Below are 15,689 nucleotides of genomic sequence, written 5' to 3' on the forward strand. Positions count from 1 at the left end.
ATCTCAGCAGGGACTGTGGATACTAGTATTTCAAGAGCAGAGTAGATTACTACAGGCTTGATGTGGAAAGAATATGTTAGCATTTTGATTAATGTCAAGATTACCTCCTGGTAATTCCATTACTCTGAGTCCTTCTTTCCTAAGTCCTTAACGTGTGAGGCGTATGCCTCACGAGACAAAGAATCCCTTGCTCTAAAGAAAGAAACTTTATGACCACTTTTCCTTCCTGTGGGGCAGGGAGGATGGAAGATCCCCACTTACCCAGCATTCTATCTTGTGTGACAAAGCCAGTAATTTGGCATGTCAAGAGAGAACGGGAACTCCTCTCTGCCGGGGGTGGGAGGCCTACCAGGGAGAAATCCAGAGCCAGTCATACCTCTGAGGTGGACCGTGGCAGCAGAGATGGCCCTGATTCCTGTACCACCCACGGCCATGTGCCAAAATATTTCTGTACAGACCGCTATATACACATACCACGCATCGACAAATTGCTGGCCATTCATCTCTTGTCTTTTGCAGACACATCACATGAGAACAAGAAGACCAGCGAGCTGAGCCGGATATACAACGACAGAGCAAGAGAGATTTTCCCAGAAGTGAAAAGCCAACTACATGGCATATGTGCTTCAGCAAGTTGTAGCAGGGAGAGAGAACCCCCTCCGATATGTAAACAGTACATAAGCCCACACAAAAGCCCAAAGCCACTCAAGAACAACAGGGACTGACACACACTCCCCAAACAGACTTACCACGAGACCCCCACTGAATAAGGTCCTGGAACATGAACAATGGCCATTGGGGGGGGGCATCTTTGTTACATGACAAATAAGCATGGAGATAATGGGCAGGGCTTAGACCCCTACTTAAGAGTTTTCATTATATACACACGCCCCAGTTGGGGAATATGGGGCCAGATTGGCCAGGGAAAGAGATCCAATCATGGCAGACAGGGGAGACAATAAGCATGGAACAGAAAGCAGGAAGTGTGTGTTTTTTAGGTGAGGTCAGGGGTCGAGGATGATCAAGAGACCAGCAGGAGGTAAGAAGGAGCAATGGAGTGTAGAGGCAGCTTGTGGAGCATGGGAGGTATTGGCTAAGCAGTGAAAGTGTGTCCAGAAACGCAGTGCTTTCCTTGAAAGGAGACGCCTCCCGGTAGCGCAGAGACGATGGCAGGTGCCATGGCGTTTGACAGTTATCAGCATGCACTACATCTCCCAGTAGCCGTACCTGCAGACAACGTCATTGTGTCTCGCACGCAATACGGAAGCAGCAGTTCAAAGCGTCCTTGATGTTGCCGGGCGACACTCCTTAACCGCCGCGTTCACCCGGCAAGGTTGCTGTGTTTCTGTCATTACTTTCATCGCGCCCATTGATTTCCTGGATTTCTCGACCCTGTTTTGTTCCTAGGATTTGCTGATTGCTTCCTGCCCTTTTTTGCCTCGACACCTGGATCCCTCCCCATTCTATTTGCTCTTCCAGTTCCTGACAATCTGCTTCTCATAACGGACTGCCTACTTGCCTAACGTTTTACCTTCCGTTCCCTGCCTCTGTACACGGATCCGGGCGGAATCACTTGCATTTGTGGACTCACACGTGGCTCTGGTGTTCCCCACCATTATCATACCTGGGGCTCCCCGTGTGTTCTGTTTGTGAACACCCTCACAACGTTAAGCCTGTTGACACTTTATTCTTTGTATGCACGCCACTCTTCACGCTTCATCCCTTTCTGCCTTGTCATTTCACCCTTGCTTCCAGCAAAGTCATCTCCTATTCATCAGCGCACCGGATTCGTCTGCACAGACTGTTCATTCAGGAGTTCTTCGTGGATTCTTCACTTTGGATTAATTGGATTCTGTGACTTTTTCCATTTCATACGGATTGGACTGGGAACTTTCTATGCTTCACTTGGGATTGTTGTGAACTGACATTGACTTTGGTTTTTCTAGTTTACGCCCTCGTTCCGCCCGGGCCAGGTCATCATCATCAGCACACCTCTCTCAGAAGGATCCATCACTACACCTGGCGTGTCTTGTACTCCATCCAAAGGCCAAACGCAGCATACGTAGGTTCCTGACCAGCATTTTATGGACCACAGGTAAGCGTTGGGGAGTGTGTTGTGGGTGGGGTGTTATTGTCTGTTATTCCATAACATGACCAGTGTGCCTATGTGTTTTCTCCCCTTTTAGCTCTGTTGCTTCCCGGCCTTTTCACCTGAGCCCCTGGTCAGACAGGTTGTTTCTATCCTGCAGAACGCGCTCTCGGGGCGAAAGTCTCTCCCTGAAGGAGCCCCCTGACGTTTTCGGACGTCAGGGGATACGTCGTGGGATACAGTTCCCGACAAAGTGGTTCTGCAATGTGAGTGTGCGTAGTTGTGTGGCAAGTGGGTAGATAAGTTAGTGTAAGGATTGACTGTGACGTGACTGTTACTGAGTGAAAGTAGGGTGTTGTAGTGGATGGAGGAGTAATGCTTTCAAGGGCAGAGTAGCGGTTTGGAGGGAGGAGTAGTGGTGTGAAGGAAGGAGTTGTGGTTTGGAGAGAGGAGCAGTAGTTCTGAGGGGGATAATAGTGTGGAGGAGGGAGTAGAGCAGAGAAGGAGGTAGCAGGTATAGTGGAAGGAGGATAAACATTAAAGGTTGGAGGCAAGACCTAGAATGAGTGAGAACATAAAACGGACAGAAGAGTGGCAGGAGGAGTGAGGCAGAGTGAAATAGAGGAAAGAGTAGTAAACGGATAGGTGAGAGTGTGCATTAGACAAAGCCTGAATTAACCAGAGTGTTTATAAGGCCAACATCCCAATCCCATTAGATAACTAACAACTGGTTAGAGTAGAGGCAGTTGGGAAGCCCCTCAGCATTTTGATCATCATCTCTAACACAAGGGAATTTTACACGGTAGGGGTCAACTTTTGGTACAACTAACCTGGGGGTCAATGGCACCTGGGTTAAGGAGGGGCGGTCATAACAAGACAAGAAAGAGAGATGGCCTTAAGCCCCACAAAAAGGGAAATAAAAACTCTTGAACCATCTCTGCGGCTTAGATTGATTATTGTGCCATCTGTGACAGTTTCTATACCTTAGCCATAAAAGCCATCAACAATGTCCTCCATGGGGTGGAGGTGAAGAACCTATGACTGGGACAAGGAAGAGAAGGGCAGATAATATTGATGTTACATCCCCTTCATTCTTCCTCGTCCCAGTTTTTAATGTGTGAATATATGAAAAGCAGTATACAGGGTATTGCACCACGATCATAGTCTACACAATGAAATGCGGTGCAGATAACGCACACCTTTAATATTTAGAGAATTTATGCATGACAGAACCGCTGACTTGAATGACTACATCGGCAGCCAAACATGCAGCTTCTAATGGTTAATGAAAGTCTCAGGATTCACCCAAGTGGTGGCCCTACAAATGTCTCCCAAGGGAATACCCCACAACATCAGCCAGGAAGATGGCATAACTCTACTTCATGTGCACTGTACTGCACCAGGGGAAGGTAGAGAACCTGCTTCAAAATCCATGTTAATGATCATTCTAATCCACCTGCTCAGCGTCACATTGGTTTGCTTCCACCCAGGGCCTGCAGTGCAGAAAGTAATATAAAGGTCTTGACTCTGCCTGGTGCTTATAGTGCATTCCAGGTGCATTCTCCCATTTACTCCCTACTTCCAGGGGGTAATGTAGAGAGCAGTCAGAACCCTCAAAGGACTCTTTGCAGGCAGGTAGATCCAAGTCTCCATGAAGATAACATTGTTGAATGACCTTTGGATTAAAGAAAGTGGAAGGACACAAGATAGGTTCCTCTGGTGTGAATTTTGGAGAAGGGGTACAATTTCTATTTGCCTGGGGATGTAGGGTGTAATATGCTTCACAAACCAAATATAATGCCTTGATTAATAATAATAGAATTCATCAGTCACTTTTCTTACCAGAAAAATGCTGTTAACAATCACCAGAGTTGATGATTAACAATCACTATTGTTACATTAACTTTACAATGTTTTTATTTCCTCACAAGCAATCCAGTTAAAGAACCCTTTTAATTATGCTCTGATGTTTGAACTCTATCATTATTATTTTTCTATGAAAAAAGGTCCTTTGTGAAGGGTTAAACTCTGTGTTTGCAAACAATAATAAACCGTGTTATGTTTCTTCTTGAATCATCAGACCGGGCCGCCAATTCAAGACATTTTTTTTCCTCAGAAACAAAACAGTTGTTGGTAATCGGCCAGGCCCACATGCATTTTATTAAAACATTCTAGAGTCCTTTGAAGGTAGTCTGGTCTCTTGTTGTGTAGTATGACTCCACAATATTTGCAGCCTGACAGACCATGAGGAAGGGAGAGAAGTGTGCAATATCTTGGTTTGAAACTACAAAAGAGCACATGCTGTTTGTGCATGCCTTCCTGTTTGACCCTGGGAACTGTGTAGAAATACATTCTAAAGCTTCAGAAATATTTCATTGTAGATTCTGAAGCCTTGGGAAGTGTGTTATCTGCTTCTGCTAATGTTATAACATAGAGCAGATATACTTTTATTACCAGGATAATAAATGCCTCTTATATTCACAGAAATAGACTTGTATTCTGTTATTGTTCAAAGTAGGACATGTTTAGAAATGTCTATTTAGTACATTTATATTTATTTTATGAAATTGTCTCCTTTACAATGTCATCTTACTTAGGGGATGGATGTAATGACCCATAGAACTTGCCCCTTCTGGACTTCCTGGTCCTTATCGCGACGGGGGTTGTATTCCTTGTTACTCCCAAAATGGCCGTGCCAAGTGACTTGCCTCGCACCAGCCTTCACATCGCACACGGCACGTTCTGTAAATTGGCCACGCCCCCGCGGCCCTGCGCGTCTCAACGCTATCATTAGGTAGTGACTTTACGTGTGTGTGCTGTTCGGCGAATCCACTATTCCTAGTTTCCTGGTTGCTTCTTCCTTCCTTTTACCCCTTCCGTCTAATTCTGCTCCCGGAATCCTCATCCCTAGCGACCGCTACCTTTTTTACTGGACATCCTGGAACTGCGACCTTCCCAGAACTCTGAACGCGCTCTGCAGCCGGACGAGACTCGAGCGAGCCTATACAAGACCCAATCCGTCCACAAGAGGAATCCTCCCGCGGAACAGAGCAAGAAGTGATCCCAGGTGAGACGGGGGGAGATTTACGATAGTTTGAGCAGCCAAACGACCGACACTTATACTGCTATGGAGAAAGCAGTCCAGGACCTTATGCGTGGCATGCAAGAACTCAGAACTGAAGTACAGAACTTAAAAGCTGAGAATGCTGCGTTAAAACAACGCTGCGACCACGCTAACAAGGACTGCGTGTTACTGGGTGGAGTGGTAGACAAATATGATGCTTGGCAAAATCCTTACGTGGATTCCTGGATTCCTGCTTGGTGCATTTTACTTTTAAGCCCTATTATTTTTCAACTTCCAGGGCGAAGGTGGGCTTCATAATCTCGCATCTCACAGGGAACTCGTTAACCTGGGCCACTCCCTTAGTCAACTCAGGAGATGCCCTCCTGGATGATTATGATGGATTCATTCAGGCACTGAAAGCTATGTTCGACCGCCCAGAACAGGATTTTAGTGCTCAGGAATGGTTACTTGATTTCCGACAGGGATCTCAGGATATGCTAACGTACGTTACTAGATTCAAACAACTGGCCAAGGAAGCGAATTGTTCCTCAGAAGCAAGTTTCACTCTATTTCGCAGGGGTCTAAACAAAGATATTAAGGACGAATTAGCCAGGGTGGCTCGTCCTAGCTCATTCCAGGCTCTTATGGATGTAGCCATGCAAATAGACTTCCGAATCCAGGAAAGAAAGGCTGAAAGAAGAAAGACCGATACCCTTTCAAAAGAATTCCCTTGAGACTTCTGTAAAGGCCAATCCTGCCCCAACCCCTGACATAGATCCGGAACCCATGCAAATAGGAACCTTCCGTGGGCCTATTTCCACACAAGAAAGGATGAGAAGGATCCACACAGGCCTGTGCATGTATTGTGCCTCGGATAAACACCTTGTTAGAGAATGCCCTCTAGCCTCTCCTCGGTGTTCAGGAAACGCCAGCTCCCGATCCTAGATGGAGCGAGGTGTCGGGAGAGAGATGTTTGCTCCACATCAATTCCATCCTTGAACTCTCCTGGACAAAACAATTTGGTGATACTACAGGCCTTCCTGTCCCCCTCCAAGAACAAGACCTATCCCATTCTGGCCTTGGTGGACAGCGGAGCTATGGTAATTTCATTGATCAAGACTGGGTTGCTAGTCATCATATTCCGTACGAGACACGAAACACCATGTAGCCGGAATGGAAGCAATTGACAGAAGACCCCTCTCTTCAGGACCCATAAGCCTGCAGACTAAAGAGACCCGACTTTCCATAAACCATCATCAAGAGCGGATTAGATTCAACATCATTAGGTCAGCTCATTACCCCATGGTTTTGGGTATGCCCTAGTTATAAAAGCACAATCCGTATATCAATTGGACAGAAGCATCATTATTCCTGGGCTCAAAGTTCTGTATGTCCCACTGTCTTTCCCTGGATCCCTCCTCGACACCTCCTAAAGAACCATCAAGAGACCTAAAAACACCACTCATGGTTTCCAATATCATACAAGTTCCAGAGGCCCATCAGGGATATGCTGATGTATTTTCTACTGCCATAGTCCAAGCCTTACCCCCTCACAGGCCCGAAGACTGTGCCATAGATAAAGCTCCCTCAGCAGTAATTCCCTTCGGCAGAATGTTCATTCTTTCCGAACCTGAGAAAAAGGCCCTTTGGGAATACCTAGACACCAATCTTGAAAACGGCACCATAAGACCCTTGAAATCTCCAGCGGGTGCTTCGTTGTTCTTCGTTCCCAAGAAGGATACCAAGGAACCCAGACCTTGCCTCGACTATGGAGGCTTAAATCAATGCACCCTCAAAGATTGGTACCCACTGCCCCTGATCTTGGATATCCTGGAAGCTGTGAGAGGCGCCGTAATATTCACACAGTTGGATCTCCGGGGTGCCTACCACTTAATCCGTGTGTCAGAAAGCACCAAAGTGTTAACTGAAAAGGATACGGTACTCAAAAGGATACAGATGGTAGGGTCTTCCGGATCCCTGTTCACGCGTTTTGATAGTTGTGAAGTCAAGTTAAGACCTTCCAAATGATACAACTCTCTGACCGGTAAAACAGGCAGAGCGATGGATCACTGGAAAGGGCGTGGGTAAGGTATAGGAAGTCACCCTAGAACAAAATAAAGTATCATGAATAACTGCCCCCAACCTGGGTATGATGGAATAGAAAATGTCATGAATACACACACTGACCTTGAGTCTAGGGCAGAACGAATCCAGCAGAGTCTCTTGAGGAATCCAAGGTAGAACAAACGACAAGGAAGGGAAGATTAGTAAGGGAGACTTATCCCGAACGGAACGAGGCTCACGCTAGATACCGGGTTGATGCACCACAGGATAGCGTCCAAAGTACTGTTCACTTTCACCTTCCAATTTGAAAAGCTTCCTTCCCACGTAGAGTAAAGTATAGAAATGAATCAATCCCCCTGTTAATATCACAGGTGCAGGAGTTGGAAATAGCGCTCCTTTTAAGGTATAAACAAAGTTCATGCGGTTCTGTACAGCCGCGAAGAAAAGAGCGCGTGCGTGTGGATTTACACGCGATTAGGATTCACGCAGTCCAGGCCAGCAGCGCTTGAAGATAGCGTGCGCGTGTGGATTTACACGCGATTAGGATTCACGCAGTCCAGGCCAACAGCGCTTGAAGATAGCGTGCGCGTGTGGATTTACACGCGATTAGGATTCACGCAGTCCAGGCCAGCAGCGCTCGAAGACAATATATGCGTGTGGATTTTACACGCGAGCAGGATTCACGCAGTCCAGACCAGCAGCACTCGAAGACAATATATGCGTGTGGATTTTACACGCGAGCAGGATTCACGCAGTCCAGGCCAGCAGCGCTCGAAGACAATATATGCGTGTGGATTTTACACGCGAGCAGGATTCACGCAGTCCAGGCCAGCAGCGCTCGAAGACAATATATGCGTGTGGATTTTACACGCGAGCAGGGTTCACGCAGTCCAGACCAGCAGCACTCGAAGACAATATATGCGTGTGGATTTTACACGCAAGAAGGATTCACGCAGTCCAGGCCAGCAGCGCTCGAAGACAATATATGCGTGTGGATTTTACACGCGAGCAGGATTCACGCAGTCCAGGCCAGCAGCGTTTTGAAGATAGCGTGCGCTTGTGGATTTACACGCGAGCAGGATTCACGCAGTCCAGACCAGCAGCGCTTGAAGATAGCGTGCGCGTGTGGATTTACACGCGAACAGGATTCACGCAGTCCAGTCCAGTAGCGCTTGAAGATAGCGTGCGCGTGTGGATTTACACGCGAGCAGGATTCACGCAGTCCAGTCCAGTAGCGCTTGAAGATAGCGTGCGCGTGTGGATTTACACGCAAGCAGGATTCACGCAGTCCAGACCAGCAGCGCTTGAAGATAGCGTGCGCGTGTGGATTTACACGCGACCAAACAGCTCCAGGAATCAGCGTGTGACGGAAAACACGCTATAGAAGGCCCAATAAGTAGCTATAGTGACCTGCAAGGATGCAGACCGGAGGTTCAGCTACACAACGCCAAATGATTCGATCAGAAGCAGCGAGTGCAGTTTCCACGCTGCTTAAATACGTAATGCCGTAGTTCACGTGACGAAGCAGAATACACGTGGAGTTAGCGACGTGAAAAGTGCAAACGTCGTTTTCCCGGCAGCGTATCGAACAACCGCCATTTGGAATAGAACGGTCTAGCTGTTCTACGAGCGTAGGAGGTAGGACCACGTCCAGCATGCATGACACCGTGTCCGGGAAGGAGATGAATGGAAAACAGCCTTTAGAACACCCTTTGGTCACTATGAATATCTAGTCATGCTCTTTGGACTAGCTAATGCTCCCGCAGTCTTTCAGCGTTTTATGGATAGGGTGTTCTCTGACATGTTGTTCCTCTTCATCATTGTCTATCTGGATGACATATTGATTTTTTCCAAGGATCCTCTAAAGCATAAAGAACATGTAAAGGCAGTACTACAATGACTTCGTGAACACAAACTTTTAGCCAAACCCGAAAAATGCTTGTTTCACGTTACTTCTCTTCACTACCTAGGATTCATCCTTAGCCCAGAAGGAATTGGTATGGACCCTTCAAGGGTAAAGGCCATACTGGCTTGGCCCGCTCCCACATCTGTGAAACAGGTTCAATCCTTGCTGGGGCTCGCCAACTTTTAACGGATGTTTATTTCTACCTTTTCCGAGATCGTACAGCCGATCGTTGCTCTCTTGAAGAAAGACACCCCCTTTATCTGGTCTACACCGCAAGATAAAGCATTCCAACGATTGAAGACAGAGTTCACGCAAGCCCCCATCCTGGCCCAACCCGACATAAATCGCCCATTTGTAATGGAAACGGAGGCCTCTAACTACGCCATAGGAGCGGTCTTGAAACAGGAACTTGAGGATAAACTGGAACACCCCATTGCTTACCTTTCACGAACCCTGACTCCCAGCGAGACACATTATTCCGTCCTGGAGAAGGAACTATTGGCCATCCGCCAAGCCTTCACTGAATGGCGACACCTACTTCTGGGTGCTAAATATCCAGTTCAGGTCCGCACAGACCATCGGAATCTCCAAATTCTACAGTCGTTGGAGTGCAGGAACAGTCGTCAGGCGGGTTGGGCCTACTTCTTTGCCCAGTACCAATTCCAAATCACTGATGTTCCCGGATCACAAAACATGATTGCTGACGCCTTATCTCGACGTCCTGACTACGTAGCCACTGAAGACCAGGCCTATCCTAAGATGTTTCCCCACACTATCTTTGTAGCTCAAGCAGTCAACCTCCTGGAAGAAATCCGAGTGCAAACCCAGTCCTCTGACCTCTGGAAGGATATTTCAAGGAAGAATCCATGGAATCTAAGAGTTAAGGAAGGATATTTATTCAAGGACAATGCACTGGTCATTCCTATGCAGAAATTACAACAAAGGAAATTCAAAGGAAATTAAACCTCTGCCATGATACCCTTCACTCCGGTCATCGTGGTATAACTAACACCCTCCGTCTTATACAAAGACAGTTTTGGTGGCCTGGAATGAAGACCGACGTACAACAGTACATCAAGGCTTGTGCTATCTGCGGTCAAAACAAACAAGATAACAAGAGACCGGCGGGTCTTCTACTGCAACCATCGCTGCCAACAAGACCATGGGAAATTATTGCTACAGACTTCATTGTGGAATTACCACCTTCCCGAGGATACACGACCATCATGGTAACCATAGACTTGTTCACACATATGGCTCATTTTACACCTTTGTATAAACTACCATCCTCCTCAGAACTTGCTTGAATCTTCCTGGAACACATTTTCCGTCTTCATGGACTTCCTTACAAGATCATATCGGACCGAGGACCTCAATACGTCTCACAATTCTGGAAACATCTGTGTCGTATTCTAGGGATCCAACGCGCTCTCTCATCAGGTTATCACCCACAAACCAGCGGAGCCACGGAACGTGTAAATCAAACTCTGGAGCAATATCTTCGTTGTTTTGCCACCAAGGTTCAGGATGACTGGTCTCTCCTCATACCCCTGGCCGAGTTTGCCTACAACGATTCCGATCACTCAGCACTCAAGGTCAGCCCTTTCTATTGCAGTCAAGGTTTTCACCCGTCCGTTTTACCTTTTGTTCTTCCACATCCCACTCCAGTACCTACTCTCGACTCATGGATTCAGACTCTCATCAACATACACAAGGAAGCCAAGGAACAATTGAAAGAGGCCCAGACACGCACTAAGCGTTATGCAGACTCCAAAAGAAGACCAGCGCCTTCATATTCTGTTGGTGATCAAGTCTGGTTGTCCTCGAAACTATTACTGCGACATCTATGGCCAAACAAATTAGCTCCTCGGTAGTATGGACCATTTTCCATAAAGGAAATCATCAATCCTGTCTCATTCCGACTCAAGCTACCTGACTCCTGGAAGAAAATACACCCAGTCTTTCACACTTCCCTATTGAAACCCTACATCCAATCCATCCGAAAATCCTGCAGATCCAGTCCTGTTGTTGTGGACGATCAGCTGGAATACGAAGTGTCCAGAATATGCGATTCCAGGTATAAATGGGGTCGACTTCAATACCTGGTTGAATGGAAGGGATATCCTCCTAGCGAGAGAACCTGGGAACCAGTTTCTAACTTAAATACCCCTCGATTGCTTAGAAGATTCCATCTCATACACCCGGGCAAACCTGGTAAAACAGGTCTTCGGAGGAGGCATGCTGTCATAACCCATAGAACGTGCCCCTTCTGGACTTCCTGGTCCTTATCGCGACGGGGGTTGTATTCCTTGTTACTCCCAACATAGCCATGCCAAGTGACTTGCCTCGCACCAGCCTTCACGTCGCACACGGCACGTTCTATAAATTGGCCACGGCCCCGCGTGTCTCAACGCTATAATTAGGTAGTGACTTGACGTGTGTGCTGTTCGGCGAATCCACTACCCCTTCCCTCTAATTCTGCTCCCGGAATCCTCATCCCTAGCGACCGCTACCTTTTTTCCTGGACATCCTGGTACTGCGACCTTCCCGGAACTCTGAACGCGCTCTGCAGCCGGACGAGACTCAAGCGAGCCTATACCAGACCCGATCCATCCACAAGAGGAATCCTCCCGCGGAACAGAGCAAGAAGCGATCCCAGGTCAGACAGGGGGAGATTTACGACAATGGACGCAATGGAACGTGTGATATTTTCTCTAGTATAGGTACAAATTGGAAAAAGATAAAACCATTCAAAATGATTCTGATGCTTGTAGCAAATAAGAGGGTAAGGGTTTATTTTTTGAAGCAACATATAATCTGACCACCAAATCTTTAGAGAGAACCAATAAAAAAAAGAATTTTGTTACAAATGTCTCATACGGTGTGTGGTGATCTATGGCCCGAGGGAGAAAAGAGGAAGAAAACTCTTGGAAATGCCCACAGCAGAAAGTCAGAGCGTCCAGAAAAAATGCCAGAGATCTCATATGGAAGCAGACCGATTCCAACAAAAGAGAGAAAGGAGCACTCTAGGAAGAGGGGTCCTAAAGCCATTTTGAGAAGACCCACTTCAGGCTGGGAATGAAGCAGAGGGAATACAGTGCTTGGGAGCTTGAAGCAGATGGGATACAGTGCTTAGGAGCTGAACCAGAAGTGTCTAATGGTGGAGTTAGTTCCTGAGATGAACTAGAGGCCTTACTGATCCAGGCACTTAGCAGGGATTTGTCAGAGGGAGACAGTAGAGTCATCATCATGTCACAGTCGAGCTGCTGTTGTCAACTGAAAGAATAGTTAAAAGTTACAACCCCATTAATATAATGCAGAGCTTATTGGCCTCTACCATGTGGAAACTGGTTAACTTCCTTAGTGATTATAGTGGGAAAAACCTCTCTGAATCTGTAATTTATGTAAGATGCTCACATCACAGGTTTACAATGAATATTTCTAGGTTTATCGCTCTCTAAAAAGCCAGCTTCTTTTGTTTTACCTTAAATAGACTACAAAAGAGGATAGTGAAAGGGGAAGGTAGTGAATAGTAGATAGTGTTTGGAGACCCAGAAACCAGCCCCTTCACTTCCTTTGACCCTAGAAATCCTAAGTGAATGCCAGAACTCGGACTTCCACTGCCAATGGAAGAGAAAACAAGGGAAGGTCAGACGTAGGCTGTTAGGAGAAAGGAACATAGGTTAGCAGTCAGCATCAACCAGTAAGTGTCTAGTACTAGGGGTGTATGCAGAGGACGTACTGGCTGGAGAGTTTATGGCTCTGGCGCCCCTGCAAACAACTACCTGGCAATGTTCGCCATAGTCAAGAAGTCACACCACAGAAACTCTGAAGGTTTAGGGGAAAAACTGCCAAAGAAACAGAATTTTTCCCCGGGAATGTTGGAGTTACAAAAAGAAGCCAGAAAAAGGTAGCAAGTACAGCGAGTGTGCCTAAATCATGGACACACTATGAGAGCTAGTTTTCACGATTCGCTACCTTCACTCCCATTCCTGCCACTTGGGGGCCTGATTTGGGGTTTATTCCTTACTGGACTTTCCTTCTGGACCTAACAGTGCTGCAGTGAATTGGGAGCACTAAATCCTTATTTTCCATGTTACTTCCCCTCCGGAACCATTCCCGGTTTTTGGCAGCCGGCATGCTGCTTTAATCAAAAGACTATGATTCCCAGAATGCCTGGCCGACTGCTTCATCTCCACCCTTTCAGGACAAGGTTGGGTGGAGGATAAGCAGCACCTGCGGCTGGCAGGTGCAGCAAGTAGCGCACCTGAGGCGTGTGCTCGAAAGCCAGCTTTAAAAGCATCAGTTTGCTTCAGTCCAGCACTGGTCATTGATGTATTGTATTGTATTATTTATTTATAAAGCGCCTATACACAGGCAAGTGTTTCAAAGCGCTCAAGGAGGGTGGGAACATGGGGAAAAAAACAACCGTTTCAGAGCCCTTGAAATTCTCAGACGATAATAGTCTGCACAGGCAGAGTAAGTGCATAGAATGCATTTAACAATTTGAGATACATCAAATAGGCCTGACAGTGATTCTGCAGTGTATGCCAGTGCAAAAAAGCGGTGAAGACAAGGGAGAACAGACAGACAATCTTCAGGCAAAGGCGTACGGATCGTGCAAGTCCACAGATGGTCGCAGGGAGGTCCAAGTGTGCCCGGTCGGTGGAGACTGAGGTAAGTGCAGAGAGAGCCACTCTCTTGGGTTATTTCTCAAGTGCAGTGAGTGTGGGTGGGGTGTAGGGCCCTGATCTAAGTGTGAGAGAGGACTGGCAGGGGGTGCCAGGGACCTGTGAGACTCTGCGGTACACCAGGCGGCCAGTCAGCAAGATGTGAGGAAGAGAAGGGAACTAGGTTAATGGGGTAGAGAGAGAGAGAAGGAAGAGGAGAAGAGGAAGTATTGAGGAGTTTCCGGAACTTAAGATCAGGTTCAAGATGGAGGGCGGCAGGGAGGCTATTCCAGAGGGAGGCACCTGATGAGGATAAGGATCTCCCTGCAAATCTCTGCTTGGAGAACTGGCTCACTCGCAGAAGGTTGGTGGTAGATGAAGAGGATAGATGGGGGATGCAGTGTTCCTTTTTGTGACTGGTCCCTTGTTCCTGGTTCTTAGCTTAGAGTCTAGTTCCTAGTTTCTAATTTCTTGTTCACTTTTCACTGAATTTCAAATTTAGCGTGCATGTTAGTAATTTCTGCTTCCTGGGTTCCCTTTTTGTCTTCCTCTGTTCTGCAGTCAGCCCTTCCCAGTGGTTTGCTTTTTCTGTGCAGCCCAGTTTGTCTGTGTTCTTTATTCCTGTGTCTTTGCCCTATTCAGCAGCGAAATCTTGAACCTTTAGTCACTCCTCATTTATAGATTTAGTATTTTGTCCAGTTTGCCTTTCCTTCCCTGGGTGGGAACGGGGGAGGTTTTGCCTTTGTAATTTCGTTTCCCTTGCTCCTGTTCCTTTACTTTCTCTTGGAGCCTGTTCCAGGTTTTCCCTTGCACTTCTCTCATTGTTCCCAATTGATTGTTAGGTGCGGTGTGCTGCTGTAGCCAGCTCCTGTTTGAATGCCTATGTTTTCCTCACTATTCTGTAATCACTATTCCTACTTGTCCCTTGTCAGGCGTCTGATGTATTAAGTTATCCTCCCTTGGCTGTTATAGCCTCCTGTTATAGTCACCCTCCCGCTCTCTCTGCTCTGCAGACCTCTACCTCCTCTCTGTACCCCCAGCCCCATGTGCCTCCTCGTGCTTCCGCTCCTTCCAACTCTTGGCCCCCCAACACTGGAACTCCCTCCCCCTCCCCATCGGCTCCTCCCCCACCTACTCATCTTTTGGTTCCTCCCTAAAAGCCCTTCTTCTTCACTCCCCCCCGACTCCCCGTTTCTACCCCTCTCCCCTTCTAACTCTTCCTCCCCCCTCCTTCCCCTCCCTCAGGACCTCAAATTCGCCACTGATTTGCTTGAACTATAAGGTCACCAGACCACTCCCCCTCCCTTCCCCCCCTCCCCCTTCCTCCCACTCCCAGACCACAATACAAACTCTGGAAACCCCTTCACCTTCCCCCACTCTCCCCCTCCTCCTTGTAAATTGTTCTACATGTTGTTCTAATGACTTGACTCATGTTGTAATATGCTTCTCTTACTCTTGTACCTGTTGTTATATTGTAAAGCTCTTTGGCTTAAAGCGCTATATAAATTTCAATAAATTCACATTCAAAATTCAGTAAACGTAGCCTTTCTGAGTCTCTGTTTGATCAACAGGGTATGTGATCTTTGCTGACATTTCAGGTGGTATTTCTTATCCTCTTGTGTATTGTCTTCAAGTTATCTTATACAATGCCATCAAGAGTGTTAGCTCACACAGATTGTGTGGTTGCTTGCCCTGTATTTGGATTTAGCGCATGTTAAGTCTGCTCTGTGCTCCAACTCCACCTGCCAATTGGTGAAGCCGGACAGTTTAACCAATCAGTAGTCGGCTAAGGGGAGGAAGGACTGAATAAAAATAGAGCCTGTTCAGTTGCAAGTTGTCTCAGCTAGAGATTGTCTCCCTGTCTCCTGGTTGAGGTAAAGCCGTGTAGTGGAAGGA

At 47.0% G+C, this 15,689-nt stretch overlaps 1 protein-coding gene across 3 annotated transcripts in view; it reads right to left on the reverse strand.

The window, feature by feature from the left end:
* The window catches only part of SPIRE2 (spire type actin nucleation factor 2), a 468,191-nt gene that overhangs the window by 162,264 nt on the left and 290,238 nt on the right, over positions 1-15,689 (reverse strand). The window lies entirely within an intron of this gene.

Source organism: Ambystoma mexicanum, chromosome 1q (genome assembly GCF_040938575.1).
Source record: "Ambystoma mexicanum isolate Mex_15411 chromosome 1q, UKY_AmexF1_1, whole genome shotgun sequence".
Lineage (NCBI taxonomy): Eukaryota > Metazoa > Chordata > Amphibia > Caudata > Ambystomatidae > Ambystoma > Ambystoma mexicanum.